A 25,894-nucleotide genomic window follows, 5' to 3' on the forward strand; every position below is an offset into this window, starting at 1 on the left:
ATCAGTCTCATTGGTCTGTTTTGAATTAAGGAAATGCACTTTTTTGTTACATGAGACAGTTGCATTTTTGTTTTCTGGTTTTTTTGGCCAGAACTTTTGATAGAATTGAGATATTTCACTCTAGCTTTTTTTTTTTGCATTGCATTCTGCTGTAAATTGTGCATTGAATGATATCTAAAGTGATGGTAGTATACCTAGAAACCACAATTTTAGTTATTTCGGTCACTAGTTACATCACCCCTCCTTTGCGTGTCACCCCCCTTTGCGGCTCACCCCCCCCCCGCATCCCCTAGTGACACCACTGATCTGAGCCCACCTAAGGAGCTTCCTTTCCAACATAGGTGGGTCTGAGTTGCCCCCTTGGTTGTAGAACTCCCTGCCAAAAGACATCCACCTAACACCATCTTCACTTTTTAGATGCTAGGCAAAAGCTTCACTCAAGCTTTTGGGGATTGATGATATTGTAGTGGAGGTGAATGGCTCTGACAGTTGTTTTGTGCAGTTGTATTAGTTTCAGGCTGCAGAAGTTCACACGTTCTCTGGGTTCCAATCAGAATTTTGCTGGTGAATCTATTTTCTGCTGTTTAATATTCCATTATATTTTAACGTTAATATAAGGCCTTAGGGATGGACCTCAACAAGTGGGAAACCCTGGCCTCTGAGCGGCCCGCTTGGAGGCAGGCTGTGCAGCATGGCCTTTCCCAGTTTGAAGAGACACTTTGCCAACAGTCTGAGGCTAAGAGGCAAAGAAGGAAGGCCCATAGCCAGGGAGACAGACCAGGGACAGACTGCACTTGCTCCCGGTGTGGAAGGGATTGTCACTCCCAAATTGGCCTTTTCAGCCACACTAGACGCTGTGCCAGAACCACCTTTCAGAGCGCGATACCAGAGTCTTTCGAGACTGAAGCTTGCCAATAAAAAAAATAAATAAATATTTTAACGATTCTTTTCTTGAATGATGCACTCTGAATGCCAAGCCTTTGACAATTTTAAAACAGAATAAACCAGCTATCCATTTTCTAAAAGACAGAGAATGAAGGCCCAGAAGAAGGAAGAACAGAAGGTGACTTTGCAAGGTACTGTCTTCTGAGAACGGGGTCAGACCAAAGTCACGGCTCCAAAGTTGACATGGCTGAAAAGACGAAGGAGTGCACATTTGCTAAGAAGAGGAAAGCACATTTGAGCAAACTCTCTGACAAAAGCTCCCAGCTCCCTGGCTAGCCTGGCCAGCAGGAAACAGAGGTACATGGGCTCAAGGAGGGCTAATGGTGAATGGAATGCGCCATGTGTTCCTCAAGGGCTTGGCAATAGCTGTGCTCCCCCAGCAAAGGGAAAGATCTGGAGCTCCAGAGGCTATAATAGCTCTTCTGAATAATCATTGTCCGGCCACCTGGACTCTGGGAGTCAGCAGATTTCTCTGCAACTACTAGGCAGATGCTGGAGGTAGCCAGACTCCCTTTCCTCCTCCCCCTCCCCCGCACCAGTTCACAGCAAGCAGCCTCCGTAGTTGTGATGGGGACAATTTGCATAAGCATCTGTATGCAAATCAATGCTCTTGGGGCAAAGAGGAAAGGAGCAAAAGGCCCAAGACTTTGTTTGGAAATTAAACTGGGAACATCCAGGGTGGCCGTGTTCAGTCTCCTTGTTCCTGGGCCTGCTTTGCACATGGACCAGAATGAGGGGGCAGCAGACAGAGGTCACAGAATGACCACACTAGGTTAGGCTTCAGGTAGAAGGTCACATTGGGGATGCTCTCTGGCACTGAGGGCTCCCTACCAAAAAGCAGTGCCACAGGTAAAGTGCTATCTACCGACCTTTCTCTCTGATATGCTAGGTTTCTGTTTGAAGGGAGGCTTTTTATATGGGAGAACATCCAAAATCAGCGTCCTTCATAAGCCCAGCTGGATCAAGCAAAAGCCCATCTAGTTCAGCTTCCTGTATCTCACAGTGGCCCACCAGAGTGGCCTCAGGGAGCACACAAGACAACAAGAGACCTACATCCTGGTGCCCCCCTTTGCATCTGCCATTCGGAGATAGCCTACTTCTATCCAACAGGTTGTACATACCCATCCTGGCTTGTAACCTGCGCCCCCTGACATGTGCATGCCAGCTACCGTAAGAATACAACATAAGAAGAGTCCTACTGAAACAGGCCCATCTAGTCCAGCTTCCTGTATTTTACCGTGGCCCACCAGATGCCTCAGAGAGCACACAAGACAACAAGAGATGTTGCTACACCATGACAGAGTGTTATTTTGAGGGGGATGCTGCTGCTGCTATTACTATTTTTGCTATTACTAATCACAGATGGGTAGCCAAAGAAGAAGAAAGATGGACTGAACCAGTGATAAACCACAACATTAAAGAGTTTCATGTTGTACATATTTCAAAACGGTCTCCTTTTGTTCCTTTTCCTGAATCCTGCCAGCACCCGCCAATTTGAATGAAAAGTCCTCAAGCATGAATTTCCAGCACAGCTCTGCAAGGAGCCAACTGATGCAGTTCTACTGCTGAAGCTCAGACAAAGTGGTTCTATCATGAAACTACCTGGGTGGGAGAACTTTCTGGCCTACATGAGCTCTTCTGAAGGAGGGTGGACTACGAAGGAAATAAGTGCATCTTCTGTTCATTTGCGGTGGTAGTTTCCTTCTGGAACAACTGGCTGATGTATCCTTACTGTTGTGTAGTTTATGCAACCAGTGATAGCTTGGAGCCAGAACAACTGGTGCCCTCATAATGAAGGCACTGAAGTATGTGCACCAGAGATGTGTTGTTGGGGCGGCAGAGCCTTACATGTAATAAATACTACAAGGAAAATAGCCTCAGCTTCCCCTCCACATGCAGGCCACCCAATTTCTGAGGGGTTGCATGATCACAGGAAAAGCTGAGATCTTCCTGCCACAGCCCTAGTCTCCATATTGGGAGAGACTAGAGCTGTGGCAGATGACAGCTCAGCCTCCTCAGGGATTGTGGAACCACTCAGAAACTGGGTGCAGCATATATGCAATTACAGAGAATCACATTGTGCATGTGCTCCACCAGATTGTGTCTGTTGTCTTGGGTGCTCCCTGGGGCACTTGGTGGGCCACTGTGAGGTACAGGAAGCTGGACTAGATGGGCCTTTGGCCTGATCCAGCAGGCCTCTTCTTATATTCCTATGTTCACTTTCTGAGCTGTCATCTGCCACAGTTCTAGTCTCTTTCTGTAAGGAGACTAGACCTGTGGCGGTGAAGGATCAGCCTCTGCTGTGATTGTGCAGGTTCTGCAATTTCCAAGAAGCCTCCAGAAATCCTTGCACCACCTCTCCACCGTGCCACTGCAAGTGCTTTCACCGCATATCGCTGATTTGTACCCTCCTCTAACTACATTTACTCAGAAACCGGCATCCATGTATAATTTAGAAAAGTTAACTGTGCAAATCCTGGCCAACATATATATGTTTCTTGATCCACCTAAATGGCAGCTGTTGACAAGAGCCAGCTCATCAGATGACCAAACAACATGATTTACTGCATGCTGGGCAGGATGGATTTACAGGGTGGGTTCAACCAAATGCTACAGCTAGAGGACAGGAAATTTGCCACAAGAATGCCAATCAGATATAATGAGGGGAACTTTGCCCATTGTGGGGAGAAAGGCAGGGTGGCAGTCTTTTAAATAAATAAAAGAGATGCTTCAGGCAGCATGGGAGCTGCTTCAAAATCACATTATGGTATCTTGCAAGTGGCACATCTATGAGGTGACCTGTTTTGCCAAATTCACTTAGAGAACCTAAGCCACTTTTAGCTAATTAGCTCTCCTTTGTTCCCCAACAATGGTCCTAGTTTTGCACTGCAGCACTGCTGGACCCCACCACCAGGGTAGCTCACCTGTTCAACCTGTAGAGGTCCTCCTCTCTCTTGCCAGCAGCTTCTCCAGCCACCACAACTTGGTCCTCAGCAGGTCTTGGGAGTGGCAGCTACACAAAAATCTCCAGTGTCTCCAGCAGTCTCTGTTCCAGCAGTCCTCAGAAGTCCATTCCCCCTCCCCCGTCCATTAATCAGTTAGTCCATCAGTCAGTCAGCAGGTTCAGTAGTCCATCAGCCAGTCCATTAGTTCCTTGGTCCACTAATCCATCAGTTTAGTTCGCTCTCCTCCAAGCTCCTTCTTTCTGCTCTCTCAATCTCTCCAAACTCCTTCCTTCTACACCCACCAAACTCTCCCTTCTTCAGGTGCTGCTTTTATCCCTTAATGACCTGGTTGCCTCTAGTGGCTGCAGCAGGGCAGCATACACACTGCTAGTTAGAGCCCTGGGGTTAACCCTATGCTTGCCTGCCAGAGCAAGGGGCCACTGTTGACACCACACCCTGTCTCCTCGAGGGATCTGGTGCATTTCCATTGCATGACCCCATTACTTGGGCTCTTGAAGACCACTGCTAGGAATAGAAACTCAGTGCCCAGCAAGACCTGTGTCTTCTACCACATCTACCCTGATAAGCCCAGCCCCTAGGGAATAGTCAGGAACAGTAGCATAGCTGGGGGGGCAGTGTGCTGGCACCACAGTGTGCTGTGTAAGTCATTTGAATCCATTCCTGGGAGCGGGAGCAAAGGGGGGGCATCCCCTACAATGGCTCTGAAGGCGAGGGGGGGGACGAATTACATGCTGCATTGAGGCACCTGCAAAACTTAACTCCTTGGCCCCCCCCCCGTAGCTTTGTTAACTGCTGTGAAGTTGGAGGAATGTCTACTCTGAGTTCATCAGCAGAGTATCCTCAGAATTAAAATATCCTCTTCCTGACTTGCTACTTTTAATGTCAGATTTGTGTCCATTTGTTGTCTTTCATGGAGGCTGACCAGTTTGTTTTGTACAGAAAATAGAAAAAAGGGCATTGTTGGAGATGACGGCATATATCTTGTTGGAGAATGGACAGCTGAATGACCCCCTGATGAAACAGAGGTATTTTGCATTGTCCAATGGAACCTTCGCTCCTGATTACCATGTTTCATCTAATGAGTAGATCCACCTGTCCCCACCCACTTGGCTTGAACCAGACCTGCAGGTTGGTGTGACTTTTGTCCAAAGCAGATCCCTCCACCCATCCCTTCCATGTGCCATCACCAGGCTTGGGTACGATCAGAAGCCATCTCCTGTTCTGGTTTGTGCTTTTATGTTTGGATTGCAGGCTGAGTTGCCAACTTCAAAATTTCTACAGCAAAATCAGGGGGAAGAGAAAAGCAGAGAAGTATTTGTGTGGAGTCAGTGTTCCCTTTTAAGTTGTTGGATCTTAATAAGCATTCTGCAGAAAACCCAAAGCAAATTAAAGACATTTGCAAATGTGTCCTGTTTGTTAAAAGCAGTTTCAGGGCTGAGTTAATTGGGATGAACAGAAATCAAACAAGAACTATGTCTTCATTTGTATGTGATGACTGTGTGAAGATGATCCATGAGGCTTGAACGCTCATTGCACATAACTCCTACTTTGAATTAAACAGACTTCTTAAATACTCACTTGGTCAATTGATTCCTTAATTATTCCTTTCGAAGAAATCATGGGAGCAAAGGGCTGAAAGGAGCCCTGAATGACTTGGACAGCCAGATATGGACTTGGTGCTGCAATGGTACATAGGCCTTTTGACGAGTCCATCTAGCTCCCCTTGTACCCTCTGTAATGGATACCCAGAGAGTACAAGAAGAAGAGAAATAAGGGTACATAGAGAAGAGGAAATGTGAGCCTCCCTCCTGACATTATGGCTCTGAACCATCAAGGCTATCACCTGAGATCCCACTGCCAAAGGGGAAAGGACCCTTTTTTGTGGGATTATCTAGAGAAGGGGAGATGTTATCATGTTATCCAAAATTGGCCCACTGAGCAGCCATCTAGTGGCAGCGCCAATCAGAGGTGATGCCAGAGGCTGACCATGCCAAGCATTGGCTGAGGATCCACGCTTCCCTGAGAGCCCACCTATCCTCGTCCCCCGTTCCCACCTTTACAAGGAGGCAGTAGCAGCATGAAAGAGAACTCTCCTCTGTCTCCTGCGCAATATCTGGGCACATGGGGGTGGTAGCCAGCATTCACATATGCACGTCATGGGGCACAGATCTTGTGCCGAAGGACCCCCCCTCAAAGAAGGTTGGCTCTAGCGAAAGATGCCCATATGGATCACAAAATGTTGGTCACATGTTTAAGTTGGCAGTGGGAAGAAAGGGTTGATGGGGCTACACTATGGCCACTCAAGTAGGCATGGAATTGTTACCAAGGAATTATTAGGGGCTTAGGAACATGGTCTCATATTCTGTCCTAACTGAGCAACAGTCCTTAAGCTATTAAGTGATTTGGCTTCTCTCATTTTCATCAGCACAACAGATTCTAAACCAGTTTGGGTAGGCAAGATGGAAGCTTTATTTCCACTTGGATTTGCAAGCTGGTCTTAAAAAACAACGTCTCCAGAGACACTGTTGAGCTCACAATGTTGACAGTTCTGATGATGACCTCATTCTATGATCTTGGGTGGAATTCTCCCAGCGAGGGGTGAAAGGTAAGGCCACCCACTCTGATAAATCAGGATGCTCTTTTGAATTATAAGAATAGTCTTACATAAGTACAAGGGAAGGTGGAGTTTTGTCAGAAGTCACTAGCTTGATCTGAACTCGGGTTGTTTGTCCCTTAGACCTTTGTTGGTCTACAGTTCAGAGCCAACATTGTACTTCAACTACACGGCCAGAGGTCAAAGGCCATTGCTTCATGGCCGGACATTTCTCTCCTAGTTTTATCTCTTTCTCTTTCTCTGTTGACCTTTGTACCTGCTGCTTCATGATCCCGCATCCTTTAAAAAGCCCTTTCAAAAAGGCAAGTTCAATCTCAATGAATAGAAACCTTCATGTGAAGATGATTTACTGTAGGTAACATCTGCCAGCTGTGGAGGATGTTCACACTCTGATCTCAAGTTTCAGCAAAGTTCTTGAGCAGGTTTTTAAAATAAAACCCCAAAAGGGTTCAAAACATTTGGGAGGAAAAAGTTTTTAACAGACTGAAAAAAAGCCAGAGTTGAAAATGATTCAGAAGCGCATTAAAAGTTAGAATCCACCAATGGTATGGAATTTATGTGCTCGCTTTGCCTGGTAGAAATTTATTTCAGTAAACAGCAAATAAACAAACAAAAAGTTTTGTGTCCTCATTTCAGTTTCCATCCAAGGGCGCAATCCAGCCATTCACTTGGACCAGTGCTGGTCAGAGGAGCGATGGCCTGCAGAGGCTGACACAAGCCTTTGTGCCTCCGGGCTGGGCCAACACAATACTCAGGAGGGTGGGTGGGAGGGAGGCAGGAGGGAGGTGTTCTTGGGTGGGGGGGAGGGTGAGTAGTGGGTGGCCCTGGGGGTGAGCAAGTGGGGAGTGAGCAGCGGGACTGGGATCCGGCAGTTATGCTGGATCCCAACCCCTGTTCACGAGGAGAACATAACGGCTTCAAGCCACTCTGCACTCCTCGGATTTGCGCCACCTGAGGAGGTGGTGCAAGTCCGAGGAGACCCACTGGGCCAAAGGCACTTTACCTAGGGGTAAGGGGAAAAGTTTCCCCTTGCCTCTGGCTGAGCCAACTTGGGGCCTTATCCTGCTCTGGATACAGCACAAGCCTCTTGGCTTGCCTGTTCCAGCGCAGGATAGGATTGTGCCCTAAATCTCCTAAGAGTCACAGCAGAGCTTGGGTTTCTGGGAGATTCTTTAGTGACCAGAAGACAAATTTGTACTGGTCAACCCAGACAGTTTTGCCAATCTTTTTTAAAGAAAAGAAATGAAAGCATCTCCTTTTTTTACTTGTGACTTCTAGAAGGAGCTCCACAATGCAACTGCTTCCCTGTAATAACAACAACAACAACAACAACAACAACAACAACAACAACAACAACAACAACAGGTATTTATATACCGCCTTTCTTGGTCTTTATTCAAGACTTTATTCAAGGCGGTTTACATAGGCAGGCTTATTTAAATCCCTTATTAAATAGGGATTTTTACAATTGAAAGAAGGTTCTTTCTTTCAAGAACCACTACATTCAGGTGTTTCATTCCGATCTGGCTTCACATTCTGTGCTCCATCCTCCCACGCTCAGAGCAGATAAAATAGCTCGGTTCAGCTTGTCAGCTGCTTCAAGGTCGCACGGTGCCGGTGGCCTCGAACTGGCGAACCTTGTGGATGTTATCTTCAGGCAGACGGAGGCTCTACCCTCTAGACCAGACCTCCTGCCCATGGTAATGGTAATTTCAATTACTCACATGTGCCCGGATGCAGGATTTCCTTCCTTCCTTCCTTCCTTCCTTTCTATGATAAAAAAGCAAGCCTGTACCTGGATCGGCATCCCTTCACTAACCTTGTTGCTATAGCCTAGTGCAGAGCTCAAAATGATGCCCTGGAAGTGACATCATGCCCAGGATTTTAAAAAAATGAAAATGAGGGGAAATCCACATCCTCCCCTCCCCCAGCAGATCATTGCCCACTTGCTCTGATGCCTACCTCCAGGCTCCCCCCATATTAAACCTTATTGGTTCCCTGCTGTATCATAATAACACCTAATTGGCTCTCAGAAAATCAGTCTTATAGGTCAGTATTTAGTTTTTAAAAATCCACTTTTTGTTACATAATGCAGTTGTGTTTTTATTTTCTGGTTATTTGGTTATAACTTCTGATAGAATAGAGATATTTTTGCATGGTTTGTTTCATTCCATTCTGCATTAAATTCCCCATCAAATGGTTTATAACATGATGGCATTATTTGAAAATGCAAGGTTTTCACAGTTTTGGCCAATAGTGTCAAGGTCAGGTTGTTGCCCCCCCTAAAGCTTGTTGCCCAGGGCAATTGCTACCTCCTGCACCCCATTAGCTATGCCACTGCTTGTCAGTGGGTTGCTGGTAGCTATGAGGGCAGGTGGATGGACAGGGCAGCACAATGCTAGGTTGCCAGATGGACAGGTGGGCAGGTAGGCAGTCATTGCTGCCTCCTCCTTCCCTCTTGCTGCTGCTGCTGCTGGCTGTTCTCTCCCAGCTCTGTCATGACCTAGTTGCTGAAGAGTCTCTCCACATGCTGATTTACACTAGTGGCCTCCTGTTCCAGTCAGTGGTGTAGCTACAGCAGAGGCTATGGTGTAGTAAGAATGTAAGAACAGCCCTGCTGGATCAGGCCATAGGCTCCTCTAGTCCAGCTTCCTGTATCTCACAGAGGCCCACCAAATGCCCCAGGGAGCACACCAGATAACAAGAAGAGCTGCAAGGCTTCCTGGGAATTGTAGTTTAAGTACATAAGAACAGCCCCACTGGATCAGGCCATAGGCCCATTCAGTCCAGCTTCCTGTATCTCACAGCGGCCCACCAAATGCCCCAGGGAGCACACCAGATCACAAGAGACCTGCAAGGCTTCCTGGGAATTGTAGTTAAGAACATAAGAACAGCCCCACTGGAGCAGGCCAGAGGCCCATCTAGTCCAACTTCCTGCATCTCACAGCGGCCCACCAAATGCCCCAGGGAGCACACCAGGTAACAAGAGACCTCATCCTGGTGCCCTCCCTTGAGGAGTAGTAAGTTGTAAGTACTCCAGGAGCTGCAATACGTTGTGTAAGTGGCCCTCCCGCTAACCATCAGAGCCAATGCCATCGCTACCCAGAATGGCTGAGATGGCAAGCGGGAGGGCTGCTTACACGGAACATTGCGGCACCTGCAGTACGTATCGTGCCTCCCCCCTGCAGTTACGCCACTGGTTCTAGTCCCAGCCTGCCAAAAGTCAGCCTGGGAACATGGTGTCCGGCCCACTCCATTTTTCTCTCTGCCATTTCTCATGCAGTGGCTGGGCAGAATACTGCCAGCACATTTGGGAGCGGACCTCAGCTTCCACAAGAGCGAGACCCTTTCTTTTGTCAAAAAGCAGGCTTTCACGCTGGGACCCCCACTTGAGGAAAGCGTGGCATCCACAGCATATTGGCAAGGCTGGCCTTCCGCAGAAAGTGGCAAACCCTTTATGCCAGCATTCATCTGCCTTCCTAATGGATTTTCCAGCACAGGGGTGCTATTTGCCCATAATGGTGTGTGTTTTGATGCCACAATCCTTCCTGCGTTCCCTCTTTTAAAATGCACGTTGTAACCACGGAAGGGGGTGGAGGTGGAATTGGAGCAATCAGAAAGTCTCAACTAAGAGCAGCATCTGGGCCGGTGTTTTTCGTAAGAGTGGACACTTTTTCTGAAACAATTACTGCTAATCATGAGCTCTGAAAGGCCGGCCTCTAAAAGCTCTTCGGAATGGCAATTCAGAGCTTGTCACCACAATTCACCCCCCTCTTCTTCCTTCCCAAGAGATGAGCCTGGTAAGATTACACAGAACAGCATCGCTTCCAATTGCTTTAATGGAGCAATTATTATTATTATTATTATTATTATTATTATTATTATTATTCCAATTGCTTTAATGGAGAAGTGGTTTCTCGCGCCATTGGAGGTTAGCGATGGGCAACCCAATCCTAAAGGAGGCACCACCACTGGGTGCAGTGGCACCAAAGCATCTACCACCAGCAGCTGGAAGTCTCCTTCCCCAGGGGAAAGCCCCAAGCCCCCCAACCGGGGCTTTTCAAGTCTGTGCTGGCTATGTTGCAGGTGCAGACTTGAGAGACTCTGTGTCAGGCCAGAATGAGGACTCTGTGTCAGGATCCTGCCAAGCAGAGCTCCACCAGTCCCGCCCCCTCCTGCGCTGTTTCCTTCTCCCTGCTTTGCACCCACCCTCCTCCCACTCCCCCACCCCCGAATGTCTTCCCCCTCTCCCTGAAGCCCTCACCACTACCTGGAGCCGTTAACTAGCTCTGGGCAGTGCCCAGCCAGTGAGTGCTGGGCTGGCGCCGGTGCTGACTTGGTGGGTGTAGAGTTTTGCGGGTGTGCCTTATGGCACATTTGTGACACCCAGTACTGGCGCTGGCCCAGCTCAGGATTGGGCCCTAACTAGGGAGATCCTGACATCTTCCTCCTCCATGACCTCTCCGCTTCACATATATCCTCTGTTCAGGGCTGGCCTTTGGAACTGCATGGTGCAACTGGAAAAATTTTTTTTGCAGTGTCCCAGGTTCACAGCCAAGGTCTGTAGAATCTTAGAAATATACATAAAATGTGTTATAGAGTTTATATCTCTATGGTAAGAACATAAGAACAGCCCCACCGGATCAGGCCATAGGCCCATCTAGTCCAGCTTCCTGTATCTCACAGCGGCCCACCAAATGCCCCAGGGAGCACACCAGATAACAAGAGACCTCATCCTGGTGCCCTCCCTTGTATCTGGCATTCTGACATAGCCCACCTCCAAAATCAGGAGGTTGCACACACACATCATGGCTTGTAACCCATAATGGATTTTTCCTCCAAATATTTGTCTAATCCCCTTTTAAAGTAAGCACAATGCGTGCTTCAAAAGTGCATGGGAGTTAAGGAACCAAATGAATCCAAGTACATTATAGTATAAAATAGCATACATGTAAGCCTACAAGTAAACAAACAAAATGTGTAGATTGCCTTTGAAAAGTAAATAGTTACAAAAACCACTTGTTATGGTGACTGTGAAATGATTTAGTACAATTTTATTTTTTGTTTAGAAAAAAAATCAAAATGTAAGTGAACAGCACTGTTGGGAACAAAGTATCTTTTTTGAATTTCTAGAAATCACTTAGCATTAATATATTATAAATGTCATATTATTATTGCCTTTTATAATGAAAAAAGTTATTGTTCTGGCTTTTTTGTCTCTGCAAAATCTTTTAGGGCTTTTTCTAATTTGGACCACCTTCTAGTTTCTTTTTAAGAATTCAGAAGAAAATTAAAATAGTTGCTGTTCTCTATAAAACCTGTTAGGTGTATATATATCTGTTATGAAAATGACAGAAACAAGTCTGTTAAAGCTGTGAAAAGATGTATTCCAAAACTGCATGGCAAGTAGATTAGAATCGGCACAGGTTTCATCACATTAGTCTTACTTCTTCCAGGAACGACCTCTATTGTTAACACAACCTCAAGACTACAAAACCCATGAAACATTCTATTGCGATGAAAATATGCATGCAGGAACGTGACCACCTTCTCACTAAGACTGCAAAGTCCAAGATACAATGTGAAGTCTGTATGTACATAAACACCTAAGGTGTGTGTAGGCCAATGTCTTATACTGTGCCAAGTTGTTGGTTCATTTCTCTCTCTCTCCATTTCCAGAACCCCCCGTGAATTAAAAAAAAAAAATCATTGCATCCCAAATCAGTGAAAAAAAATAGCCTTAAAGACCCACTTCCAGGTTTCATGCTCCTCCATTGTCACCCTAGAATGCATTGGTATAGATGGTATACCTCATTCAACCACTAGATGGGTGAATCTAATGGAAGCTAGTAGCATGAAATTATAATTATTTAACAGTGCGAAGGCAGGAAATTGAATTTGGTGCTTTTTTTCTTTGTTACCAAGCATTTAAAGATAGACCCTGGTATCAGTGGTGAGTCAAATCAGTGGATGCCAAATCAGTGGATACCAAGGTCCCACCTGTACTGTCAACACACTGGTTGACAGCAGATGTTCAGGCTCTCAGGCAGGAATTTTTCCTGTGACCTATGTCAACAAATTGTAATATGTCAACAAATTGTCAACGTTTTCCTGTAAAAATGTCAACATATTGTACCCAAGACCTTCTGCATGCCAAGCATCTGCTCAGCAATCAAGCCCTTTATCTACAGTCCTAATGTAAATAGCAATCTGTTAATTAGCAGAGCAGATCTCTAAACCTGGCTAGCTTATCCATGGAGCATCATCAACCTGGCTCTAGAAACAAGCCTCAGAGTGGAATTCTTCTTGATGCTTCACATACTCCTAGCAATTACAGAAGACTCATGGACCTTCCCGTTCTCTAATGAGAATTTGTAATGTAGTAACTTTATATTTGTATAATGTCTCATGAGGATACGTGCAGCCAAGCAGTTTCCAATCTCTTAATTAAGGAAGAAGGAAAACCAGTCTCCGAAGCACCAGATTGCTTATATATTATTTCAAGTTGGCCACCAAGGAAGTTCTTGACCAGGGCTGGGGCCAGTCAATTGATGGTGTGATTGATGTGGCTCACATCGAACACCAGATTATGGGGAGTGGCAAACCGACTCAGTGTACCTGTCTAGCCAAGTCTGCCACCTCCATTCAGCCTACGGTAGTTCGTTGCTAAAAGTGAGCAAGAATTGGATCGAAAAGCTGAGCTCCTGGTGCTTGCCTCACTCTTCTTTTTGGCCACTCCCTTTAAACCAGTGGTTCCAAACTTTTAGGAGCCTGTGGACCACTGGGGCAAAAATTGGAATCGTTGTGGACCACATGCAACCCCCACCCCACTCCCCCTGCACACAAAAAATACAATTACATTGTTAATAATTTCTTGTTGGCATCCTTCAGTCTCGGAAGACTATGGTGTCACGCTCTGAATGGTGGTTCTGGAACAGAGTGTCCTCTCCAGTGCGTGAAGCCTGGGTAAAGTAGGTATGGAGGATAGGCTGTTACCCATGTAGCAAATCCCCTCTCTCCACGTCGCTGAAATGGTCCAATGGAAAGGCAGAGGCCAATACGGTTGGTTCCAGCGGCGTCGCAGGAGTTGCCAGAACGTGACTGTGTTCAGCCATGAACTGCCTCAGGGACTCCGGCTCCGGATTTTTCCTCAAGGTTGACTCCTGAAGCCTTTTCCATAACTGGGTGTAGCCACAAGGCAGTGGAGGTTTGGGATCAGAGTTTTCCTTCTCTCAGATGAGCTGCCTTCCCAGGCTGACGAGTCCCATCTACCCGGTGGCTGTTTAGTTGCCTCTTACGACAAGTACAGCCAAACCGAGGGCCTATTCTTATCCCCAGCCCCCAGGGTAATAATTAGAGAAGATTTAATAGACATTTATTATTTATAGAAAAGATTTGTGTGTTGCTGCTTTTGTGGTTAGCTGTGGCTGCAGGTGTTCTATTCTCCGCCCTCTCTGGTGGTCAGTGGAGGAGCGCTAGCTCGATGAGATGCTGGAAATGATCAAAGGTGATTATTTTATTTTATTTTATTTTTGAGGCTTTGCAGACCGCATTTCAGGGTCTAATAACCTACTTGAGGTCCATGGAAATTTGGACATGGGGATCCTATTCCTCCTTACGAGCACAGACCTGCCATAGGAGTCTCCTCAGACTTACATCAGTTGAACCAGACTGCTGGCGCATAACATTAAAAAGGTGGCAGAGCAGCTTTTAAACTGATCCCTGGGGGAAGGCCGACAGGAGCCGAGGGGCATCCGGTTCAGGACTCCTCATCCCTATGGGATGAGGATGGGGAGGTTAGAGAACAACAAGACAAAGGCAAGGTAGGAGAAGAAATTGGGAAAGGTAGGGTGATGGGATGTGATAGACGGTTTGGCACAATGAGAGGATGCGGGGACAAAGGAGCGAATAAGCAGCCCATCCTGGGGCATTCCGTGTATAAATGCTTTTATGCGAATGCCCGAAGTCTACGAGCAAAGGTGGGAGAACTGGAATGTCTGGTGACAAGGGAAAATATTGACATAGTGGGCATAACGGAAACCTGGTGGAATGCGGAGAATCAGTGGGATACCACGATCCCGGGCTATAAACTCTACAGGAGGGACAGGCAGGGGCGTGTTGGAGGTGGGGTGGCCCTTTATGTTAAGGAAGGGATAGAATCCAGCAAAGTAGAGATTGAAGGTGGGTCCGACTCCACCGTAGAATCTCTGTGGGTTAAATTACCAGGCTTGTGCAGCGATGTAATACTGGGGGCGTGCTATCGTCCTCCAGACCAGAAATCGGATGGGGACCTTGAAATGAGGAAACAGATCAGGGAGGTGACAAGGAAGGACAGGGTTGTAATCATGGGGGACTTCAATTATCCTCATATAGACTGGGTCAATTTGTGTTCTGGTCACGATAAGGAAACCGGATTTCTTGACGTGCTAAATGACTGTGGCTTAGATCAGCTAGTCACAGAGCCCACCAGAGGACAGGTGACTCTGGATTTAATTTTGTGCGGTACACAGGACCTGGTTAGAGATGTAAACGTTCCTGAGCCATTGGGGAACAGTGATCATGCTGCGATCCGTTTTGACGTGCACGTTGGGGGAAGAATACCAGGCAAATCTCTAACAAAAACCCTTGACTTCCGACGGGCGGACTTCCCTCAAATGAGGAGGCTGGTTAGAAGGAGGTTGAAAGGGAGGGTAAAAAGAGTCCAATCTCTCCAGAGTGCATGGAGGCTGCTTAAAACAACAGTAATAGAGGCCCAGCAGAGGTGTATACCGCAAAGAAAGAAGGGTTCCACTAAATCCAGGAGGGTGCCCGCATGGCTAACCAGCCAAGTTAGAGAGGCTGTGAAGGGCAAGGAAGCTTCCTTCCGTAAATGGAAGTCTTGCCCTAATGAGGAGAATAAAAAGGAACATAAACTGTGGCAAAAGAAATGTAAGAAGGTGATATGGGAGGCCAAGCGGGACTATGAGGAACGCATGGCCAGCAACATTAAGGGGAATAATAAAAGCTTCTTCAAATATGTTAGAAGCAGGAAACCCGCCAGAGAAGCGGTTGGCCCTCTGGATGGTGAGGGAGGGAAAGGGGAGATAAAAGGAGACTTAGAGATGGCAGAGAAATTAAATGAGTTCTTTGCATCTGTCTTCACGGCAGAAGACCTCGGGCAGATACCGCTGCCCGAACGGCCCCTCCTAACCGAGGAGTTAAGTCAGATAGAGGTTAAAAGAGAAGATGTTTCAGACCTCATTGATAAATTAAAGATCAATAAGTCACCGGGCCCTGATGGCATACACCCAAGGGTTATCAAGGAATTGAAGAATGAAGTTGCAGGCCTCTTGACTAAGGTATGCAACTTGTCCCTCAAAACGGCCACGGTGCCAGAAGATTGGAGGATAGCAAATGTCACGCCTATTTTTAAAAAGGGAAAGAAGGGGGACCCGGGAAACTATAGGCCGGTCAGCCTAACATCCATACCGGGTAAGATGGTGGAATGCCTCATCAAAGATAGGATCTCAAAACACATAGACGAACAGGCCTTGCTGAGGGAGAGTCAGCATGGCTTCTGTAAGGGTAAGTCTTGCCTCACAAACCTTATAGAATTCTTTGAAAAGGTCAACAGGCATGTGGATGCGGGAGAACCCGTGGACATTATATATCTGGACTTTCAGAAGGCGTTTGACACGGTCCCTCACCAAAGGCTACTGAAAAAACTCCACAGTCAGGGAATTAGAGGACAGGTCCTCTTGTGGATTGAGAACTGGTTGGAGGCCAGGAAGCAGAGAGTGAGTGTCAATGGGCAATTTTCACAATGGAGAGAGGTGAAAAGCGGTGTGCCCCAAGGATCTGTCCTGGGACCGGTGCTTTTCAACCTCTTCATAAATGACCTGGAGACAGGGTTGAGCAGTGAAGTGGCTAAGTTTGCAGATGACACCAAACTTTTCCGAGTGGTGAAGACCAGAAGTGATTGTGAGGAGCTCCAGAAGGATCTCTCCAGACTGGCAGAATGGGCAGCAAAATGGCAGATGCGTTTCAATGTCAGTAAGTGTAAAGTCATGCACATTGGGGCAAAAAATCAAAACTTTCGATATAGGCTGATGGGTTCTGAGCTCTCTGTGACAGATCAGGAGAGAGATCTTGGGGTGGTGGTGGACAGGTCGATGAAAGTGTCGACCCAATGTGCGGCGGCAGTGAAGAAGGCCAATTCTATGCTTGGGATCATTAGGAAGGGTATTGAGAACAAAACGGCTAGTATTATAATGCCGTTGTACAAATCTATGGTAAGGCCACACCTGGAGTATTGTGTCCAGTTCTGGTCGCCGCATCTCAAAAAAGACATAGTGGAAATGGAAAAGGTGCAAAAGAGAGCGACTAAGATGATTACGGGGCTGGGGCACCTTCCTTATGAGGAAAGGCTACGGCGTTTGGGCCTCTTCAGCCTAGAAAAGAGACGCTTGAGGGGGGACATGATTGAGACATACAAAATTATGCAGGGGATGGACAGAGTGGATAGGGAGATGCTCTTTACACTCTCACATAATACCAGAACCAGGGGACATCCACTAAAATTGAGTGTTGGGCGGGTTAGGACAGACAAAAGAAAATATTTCTTTACTCAGCGTGTGGTCGGTCTGTGGAACTCCTTGCCACAGGATGTGGTGCTGGCATCTAGCCTAGACACCTTTAAAAGGGATTGGACGAGTTTCTGGAGGAAAAATCCATTATGGGGTACAAGCCATGATGTGTATGCGCAACCTCCTGATTTTAGGAATGGGTTAAGTCAGAATGCCAGATGTAGGGGAGGGAACCAGGATGAGGTCTCTTGTTATCTGGTGTGCTCCCTGGGCATTTGGTGGGCCGCTGTGAGATACAGGAAGCTGGACTAGATGGGCCTATGGCCTGATCCAGTGGGGCCGTTCTTATGTTCTTATGAAGATGTGGTGTGGAGTCCGTGGAGAGCCACATGGAGAAGTAAGTTACTTACCATACTTCTTTTGGGCTACCTAGTCACATGCACCCCAAACAGCTTGCAGTGCGTTCCCCATCACCAGCACTGCATGTTCTGGGCTGGCAGGAGATAGGCTGACAATCCCTGAGGCCCAGCTACACATTACAGCAAGCACCTGCTTTGTCAATCATGCACTTGGTCTCTGCAGCATCAGCAAATGTGTACGTGTGGGTTAGTATTCATTATCAAGGTGTCGCGGGGAAGACTCTACTGTGTGCAGTGAGGCATCCCAGCATTCACAGAATGTTTACTTTTCTAGAAGAGGGAGTTATCCTGTTGCTTTCAGAATGGGCATCCTCAGCATAGGGGATAATAATAATAATAATAACTTTATTTTTATCCCGCCTTTCTCCCCAAAGGGACTCAACGCGGCTTACAACATATAAAAACAGAATTTAAAAACAAATAAAAACATATTAACACATCATAAAAAACAGCAGTCAGAGTAAAAAATAGGTAAAAAGAGAATAGAGCAGCAGCAAGTCATAAAAGAAACAGGCCTGTAAAAATATTAAAAGATGTCAAAAATGTTAAAAGGCCGAGAACTCAGAAGGCCTGTTTAAACAGAAGGGTCTTCAGGCCTCGCCGAAAGGTCTCAAGAGAGGGGATGCAGGCGACAACAGGTGCATGGGGGTGTGTGACACCACTACTCCCCCAAATTTTTAAAATCTTGCTATTTTTGAATTATGCCATCGTGTTATATATCTATTGATGCATAAATTCATGCAGAACGCGATGAAGAAAACCATGTTGAAATCTCTCTATTTGATCAAAAGTTATAGCCCCCCCCAAACCAGTGGGGGCAGGGCGATGGCATATCACTATGCCGACCGCCTATGGTGTTGCCCTTCCACTGCATGGGAGGAGGTCCATCATAGGGCCGATGCAATGACCTCCTGTTCCGGGTGATGAAAACCCTAGTGACACCACCGATTCCCAGAATGCTTTGCTCTGGTGCCATGACATTATTAAGAACACATACGCATGTGCATTCGGCTTTATCCCCCCCTTCTTTTCTTCTCTCTGCTTCCCTCTGAATCTGCCGTCTAATCAAAATGTTAATGAAATTAAACTGTTGCCTGCATTAAGCTGTTGAGCGCATTCAAGATCACTTTTAAGGACCCACTGCAGATGGCAAAGATTCTCTAGCGAGCTGGTTAAACATCCCAAAGTGGGTTCTGGGGCTGCTGAGAAAAGTTTATTCATGGCCTTTCATGTTATTGTGGTGAACAACAAGATTATCTGGCTCCTTGGGTGAAAGCTGAAGCAAGACAGAAGTTTGGAGCATCCCGCAACCTGCCACTTGCGACCAGCCATCCTGTCTCCTGGGCCATATGGCACGCTGCTAATCGGCTGAGCCACTGTCAAAGGAGGGTTAGTTCTTTAATTAGATCAGCTTAGGGAGAACCCGGCCTTTGCTTTGGCTGCGACCACGTTCATATTCATAACAGACACAGGGAGCTTAACCACACTCCTCAGGGAGGAGGAGATGGTATCCGAGCCCTGATTGGGGAAAGGGGGAAGCGGTCACAGGGTGACAGGGACAGTAATGTGAAGTGATCGTAAGGAGCTGCCCTTCCACACTTTCCTTTTCAAAACACTTGATTTCCTGCTCCAAGAGACTTTTCTCAGTGAGGTTAGATGGCAATCATTTGGATCATCATCCGTGGTACTGGGAGATGTTGCAGGGCTCGCTAGTCCAAAAGGTATCAGCCTGTAATTCCCCAAAACTGGATTAAATGAAAGAAAACATCTTTGTCACTGTAAACTCACCTATGCTTTAAGCCAGGGCTCTTCAAACTTTTTGGCCAGAGGGCTGCATCAAATATCTGGCACGGCGTAGAGGGCCAGAAAAAATTTTTAAATATAAAATTTATATAAATAAATTAGAGATGGAACTTAGGTGAGTGAATGAATGGGCTCATTCATTCAATCTCTCTGACCCTTAGAACAGCCTCCAGATGCAGACAGAGCACAGCTCCAATCATATTCGGCCAAGTGGCCAGAGGCTTTCAGGGGACAAGAGGCTGGCTGTGGGCCGAATAGAGGCTCGCTGGGGGTCGCATCTGGCCCCCAGGCTGGGGTTTGGAGACCCCTGCTTTAAGCCCTACTCCTAAGTTCCCCTCCATGCATGCAGACAACACAGGGAGACACAACACAAAATTATGCAGGGGATGGATAGAGAGACATTCTTTTCCCTCTCACATCACACCAGAACCAGGGGACGTCCCTGAGTGTTCAGTGTTGGGAGAGTTAGGACAGACGGAAGAAAATAGCATGTAATTAGTCTGTGGAACTCCTTGCCACAGGAAGTGGTGATGGCATCTCGCCTAGATGCCTTTGAGAGGGGATTGGACAAATTTCTAGAAGAAAAGTTCATCACAGGTTTGAAGTCATGGTAGGTATGTGCAAGCTCTTGCTTTTAGAGGCAGGCTACCTCAGATTGCCAAATGCAGGGGATGCCAGTGTGCACCAGGATGCAGATTGTGTCTTGTTCTCTTGTGTGTGCCCTGGGGCATTTGGTGGGCCACTGTGAGATCCAGGAAGCTGGACTAGATGGGCCTTCGGCCTGATCCAGTGGAGCTCGTCTTATGTTTTTATGAAGAGGAATTGGCCTCCATGCCAGCCCCAAGTCTACCAGCCTCACCCCTATGTGGGTGGCATGTTCAGTGAGGCATGTGCAAGGGGAGCCACTGCAATATACCCTTATAATGGGAAGCCTGCATGATTGGCTTCTTGTCCACATGCTCCACTGGACATGAAGGAGCTGGGGGAACAGCCACTGGACCATGTCGCTCCATACATTGGCTATACTGAACAGTGGCGTAGCTAGAGCAATAAGTTTTGCAGGCGCCTGAACGCGCCATGCAAGTGGCCCCTCCCCTTCAAAGCCATTCTGGGTGGGCCACTGATACTGTACGTGTGGAGGGCCAATAGACAAACTCCAGGCACATCCAGTTGCATTTATTGTAATGTGCTGTGTGGGGGCTGCTTTTGAAGATGGGCCAGAACCCTCAACTGGTTCCAGACGCAACCACCAGTTTGTTTCCGGGGCCTAGCAGGAGTGGGTGTCAGGTGAGTTGAAAGCTGGTCAGTGGCATCACTAGGGTTCGCGTCACCCGGTGCATTAGGCCAGCGCGTCACCCCCTGCAGTGGGCGGGGCAACACTCTAGGTGGTGGGCGTGGTGATCTACCATCGCCCCGCCCCCACTGGTTTTTTGGCTGTACCTTTTGATAGAATAAAGATATTTCAACGTAGTTTGTTTCATCGCATTCTGCATGAAATTACACATTGATTGATATATAACACGATGGTATTATTCCTCCAAACTCTGATTTTAGTGATTTTGGTCACTAGTGGTGTCACCTCCCCCCAGGGTGTCAACTTACTAACACCTTATTGGAGCAGTTCTCAAACTTTTAGCACTGGGACCCACTTCTTAGAATGACAATCTGTCCAGGACCCATCATAAAGCAAATTGAAATAAATAATTATAAATAAATTAAAGTAAAATCAATAAATAAGGGAAAACCAGCCCTGTTCCACCAAGTGAATTTTCTCTGTAGCCTGCCTGCAATAACACAGCCCCCCCCAAAAAGAATCAGTAAGATTTTCACCCCTACCCAGTACCCAGTTCAATTTAAGTTCTTATATTTCAAGCATATCACTATCAGGACCCACCTGGCTTTGCAAGTCTGAGAGCCCAATCCTATGCCCGTCTACTCAAAAGTAAGTCCCATTATAGTCAGTGGGGCTTACTTCCAGGAAAGTGTGGATAGGACTGCAGCCTAAAACAGAAAAAAATTTCACCTTACCCTGTCAAACCCGTTGCATTTTTTTATGGGGGGGGGGGGCGCCTTCTGAAGCATTTGTTGAGCTCCAGTTGCATCAAATCAGGACCATTCTGGTGGCCTCACATTTCCCTTTGCCTGACCTGCCCAGGAGCCAAGGTACGTTTGCTTACTCATGAGTAATCATGACCATGTGGCTTAGTTTTGCTTTCCATAGGGCTCAATACATTTGCCAGCTTGGAGGGAGGGACCTCCTTCTCGGGTGTTTTTTCTGGGCTACATTCATTGGATCAGGACCATTCTGGTGTTGTTGGATTCCTCTCATCCTGCCCTTTCAGATGGACTAACTGATCTAACATCTTTTAATTCTTTGGCAGAGCCAAAAACTGTTCTGAACTTGCAGGCAGAACTACCAAAGTCCTCAGTGCCTTTCGCTGAATTGCCAGGATCCGGGACGTGCATTAGTGTTTTGAGTGCCATGGCAACCAGCATTCTGTACTCTCTCACTATCACTATTACCAGGCTGTTTTCCGCCAAATCACTTCCTGCAATCTTGTCGAATCCTGCTATAACCTGTCCACTAAGACCCACTGAAAATAATGAATCTAGAGTGAAACAGGGATGTTTTGACAATGGTGTGATGATTCAGCTTTGAGACTGTGGTGCAGGGCAAGCGCATATAAAATAGACATACATAAGAATTTGGGGCTGCCATCAGAATGCTTTTAAATGATTGATCTAATTTATTAATTGGCAAAATGTTGAAACTCTAATTTCTATTTCTGTACTACCAACACAGAACACAGGTACTACCAACACAGGTGGTGAGACTCAGAACACTTCCTGATGCTGTCTCAGGTCTGTCACCTTCGTGTTACAAAAATAAACAAAACCCTTACTATACTCCTGCTGCAAGACAGTGAAATCCAGAAGTGTGAGATTCTTGCACTGTCCCTGTAAATGACATTGGTTATTTTGCCAGCGCAGACTTGAGAGCCTCTGTGTCAGGCTTTGCAGCCTGACATGGGGGATAGGATCCCCCTCCCGCTCTGCCCGAGCTCTTACTGTGCTTCCGGCGGCATCCGTCTGGCACTGGGCAGGCGCTGATTCTTCTCTGGGCATGGTGGACATGCCTTACGGCACATTTGCGACATGCAGTGCCAGGACTGGAACTCAGAGCTGGTGCTGGCCCATGTTAGGATTGGGCCCTTAATCTGCTGCTGATGTATGCACTGCTGAAACAGAGACGCCTGCGTTGGCTCGGTCATGTCGTGAGAATGGATGATGGCCGGATCCCAAAGGATCTCCACTATGGAGAACTCGTGCAAGGAAAGCGCCCTACAGGTAGACCACAGCTGCGATACAAGGACATCTGCAAGAGGGATCTGAAGGCCTTAGGAGTGGACCTCAACAGGTGGGAAACCCTGGCCTCTGAGCGGCCCGCTTGGAGGCAGGCTGTGCAGCATGGCCTTTCCCAGTTTGAAGAGACACTTGGCCAACAGTCTGAGGCAAAGAGGCAAAGAAGGAAGGCCCATAGCCAGGGAGACAGACCAGGGGCAGACTGCACTTGCTCCCGGTGTGGAAGAGATTGTCACTCCCAAATTGGCCTTTTCAGCCACACTAGACGCTGTTCCAGAGCCACCTTTCAGAGCGCGATACCAGAGTCTTTCGAGACTGAAGGTTGCCAACATGGGATGCATCCCACTCCAGGTGGTTGCATGGCTGGGCTGACACTAAACACACCTGTGGTGCAATGTGATTGTGAAAGCAATGCACAGGGATAAGACACCATGTTTAAAAAAATGGCAGCTCCAATGTCTGAAATTTGAATTAACAACTAGAATTTCTGCTAAAGCGGATTTCACAGACTTCCTGATAAACAAAAGGGAAAGCAAAAAGCTTATTCTACTGACAGCATCATATCTCCAATCAGTAAGAGAACCTTTATTTTATTTTCCCCTGGCCTTGTCATAGTTGGGCCTGATTCAAACTTACGCATGCAGCAGTCCGAGTTGTAGGCACATCGTCCCAGATACAGACTTGGAATAGTGCCAATCAGCTGTTCAGCACAGTGGGAGCTCAGTGCAATTAGAAGCTATATTGGATGAAGGCAGCTCCACCAGGATAAGGAATCGATATGTTTGGCAAGCTCCTGGTTTAGACCAAATGGTCAAAGATACTCTGCATTCTGTAACTTTTGAAAGTACTTTTTCAACATCAGAGGAGAGGAGGCTGGAGGGCGATTAACAACACTGGTCCCCCCCCCCCCCATTTCACAGCTACTTGAGCATTTGGCTGGTCAGAGGTGAGAGCCAGTGTCATACCTAGAGAGGGTGCAAAGCACTAAGTTTTGCAGGGAGCCTCCCCACGGAGTGCAAGTGGCCTCTCCCTGTCCCCTTCGGAACCATTCCAGGCGGTGGGAGCAAAACAGAGGTGAATGCCTGGGAAGGGGAGGGGGAGGGGGTCACTCTCACACCATGGTGAGGCTCCCTGCAAAACTTAGTGCTTTGCACTCCCTCTAGCTACACCACTGGTATGAGCTACTGGTGCAAGCTGAAGGACAAGAGCCAAAGGGCTCTCTGCCCTTGGTTCGTAGCCCAGAGTGCGTGGTCCCGTGGGTCTATGCTGCAGACTCTGTATCAGCATCAGCCCTCTGCTTGTTTGGAGAAAGTGTGTCAGGGAGAGCCAGCAGCACACCAGCACCAACCCTTCCTTCCTTTGTACCTCATCTCCTTGCGGGGAGTGAAGAGCCAGCTATGGGGCAGTGAGATTAGCAGCTGTAGCAATGGCAAGAGGATGGCGGGCTGCCAGGTATAGAAGCCCCACCCCTTGTCAAACTGCTTTCAGGTGGGCCCTTTGTCGAATAATCAGTGCTTCTCATACTTTTAGCTCTAGGACCCACTTTTTAGAATAAGAATCTGTCAGGACCCGCTGGAAGTGACGTCATGGCTGGAAGTGACATCATCAAGCAGGGAAATTTTTTAACAATCCTTGGCTTTAATCCTACCCACACTTACTCAGGAGTATGTCCCATTGACTGTCATTGTTAAAAGCATTTTCATAGCATGAGCAACCTCCTGATTTTAGAAATGGGCTATGTCAGAATGCCAGATGCAAGGGAGGGCACCAGGATGCAGGTCTCTTGTTATCTGGTGCGCTCCTTGGGGCATTTGGTGGGCCGCTGTGAGATACAGGAAGCTGGACCTGTGGCCTGATCCAGTGGGGCTGTTCTTATGTTCTTAACTACAATTCCCAGGAAGCCTTGCAGGTCTCTTGTTATCCGGTGTGCTCCCTGGGGCATTTGGTGGGCCGCTGTGAGATACAGGAAGCTGGACTAGATGGGCCTATGGAATGATCCAGTGGGGCTGTTCTTATGTTCTTATAGCAGCCTGTTCAAAGTACAGCTCTGTAATATTTCCCCAAATGCAGTCACATACCATGGTAGCATCAAATTTAATATATTAAAAATAAAATATTGAAATGAATGGGAACCCACCTGAAATTGGCTCGTGACCCACTTAGTGGGTCCCAACCCACAGTTTGAGAAACACTGGAATAATTATCATGCACATCATTACCCAGATGTGTTTTATAGATGTGTAAAGTGCTGCAACAATATTTTTTTAAAACCCTGTTTTTTAAAAAGTATATTGATTGTTCTGATTGTAAAAAATATTGCTCAATAGCTTTTCCCCATTTTTCTTTAAAAAAAAAAAGTACTAAAAACACAGAAGAAATACTGGGCTTTTTCTTCTTCTGATTCTCCTCCCCAGTCATCTACCACTCTGCCCCTTTAACAATGGTCTTCACCTTCTACCCTTTTACCATTGGGCTGTGGAACTAAACCCCATATGGAACTTCAGCTTGGGGGCATGCATGCAAAAGATTCCAATTCAGTTATTGGCATCTCCAGGTATGGCTGAAAAAAATCCCTGCCTGAAACCCTGGAGAGCTACTTGCAGGAAGAGGTGTCAAACTTGTTTTATACAGCAGACAAAGAGAATAGCATTTATGGTGCCTGCTGAGGGCCAGAAATGATGTCATCAAGCAGGAAGTGATGTCATAAAGCAGGTGATGACAAGAAATATGCACTTTTTCTCACTTAGAAGATCATTAACTGCAGATGAGAAAATATGCAAATCTTGATAATCTTTTCAAGATCTGGGAGAGCCCAATTATCATGCAGGCTGCCCTTTTAGCAGTGCCACTTCTACCAAAGCTTTACTTTGAAGGTCAGCAGTGAAAAATGCTCTGTAAATAATACCTCAGCAAAAGCAACCCAGCTGAAAGGGTGGCCAGTGTGATAATCTGGCTTTCTGAACACTTTCAGCAGTGCCACTTCTGTCAATGTGTCACTTCATAGCTCAGCAGCTGAGAGTGACTGATGCTGGTGCTATGTTTGACACCCCTGGTGTAGGCCATCCTGACCTAACTGGACCAATGAAATCACAATATAAGCCTAAGGCAGCTTCATAGATTCACCCAGGTAGCAGATTTGACCTTTGAAGCATCATCAACCCCATGACATCACAACACTCTGCCTCATGACCTCACCATGCCTCTCTGCCTTTGACATAC

The sequence above is a fragment of the Tiliqua scincoides genome, chromosome 4 (genome assembly GCF_035046505.1).
Source record: "Tiliqua scincoides isolate rTilSci1 chromosome 4, rTilSci1.hap2, whole genome shotgun sequence".
Taxonomy (NCBI): domain Eukaryota; kingdom Metazoa; phylum Chordata; class Lepidosauria; order Squamata; family Scincidae; genus Tiliqua; species Tiliqua scincoides.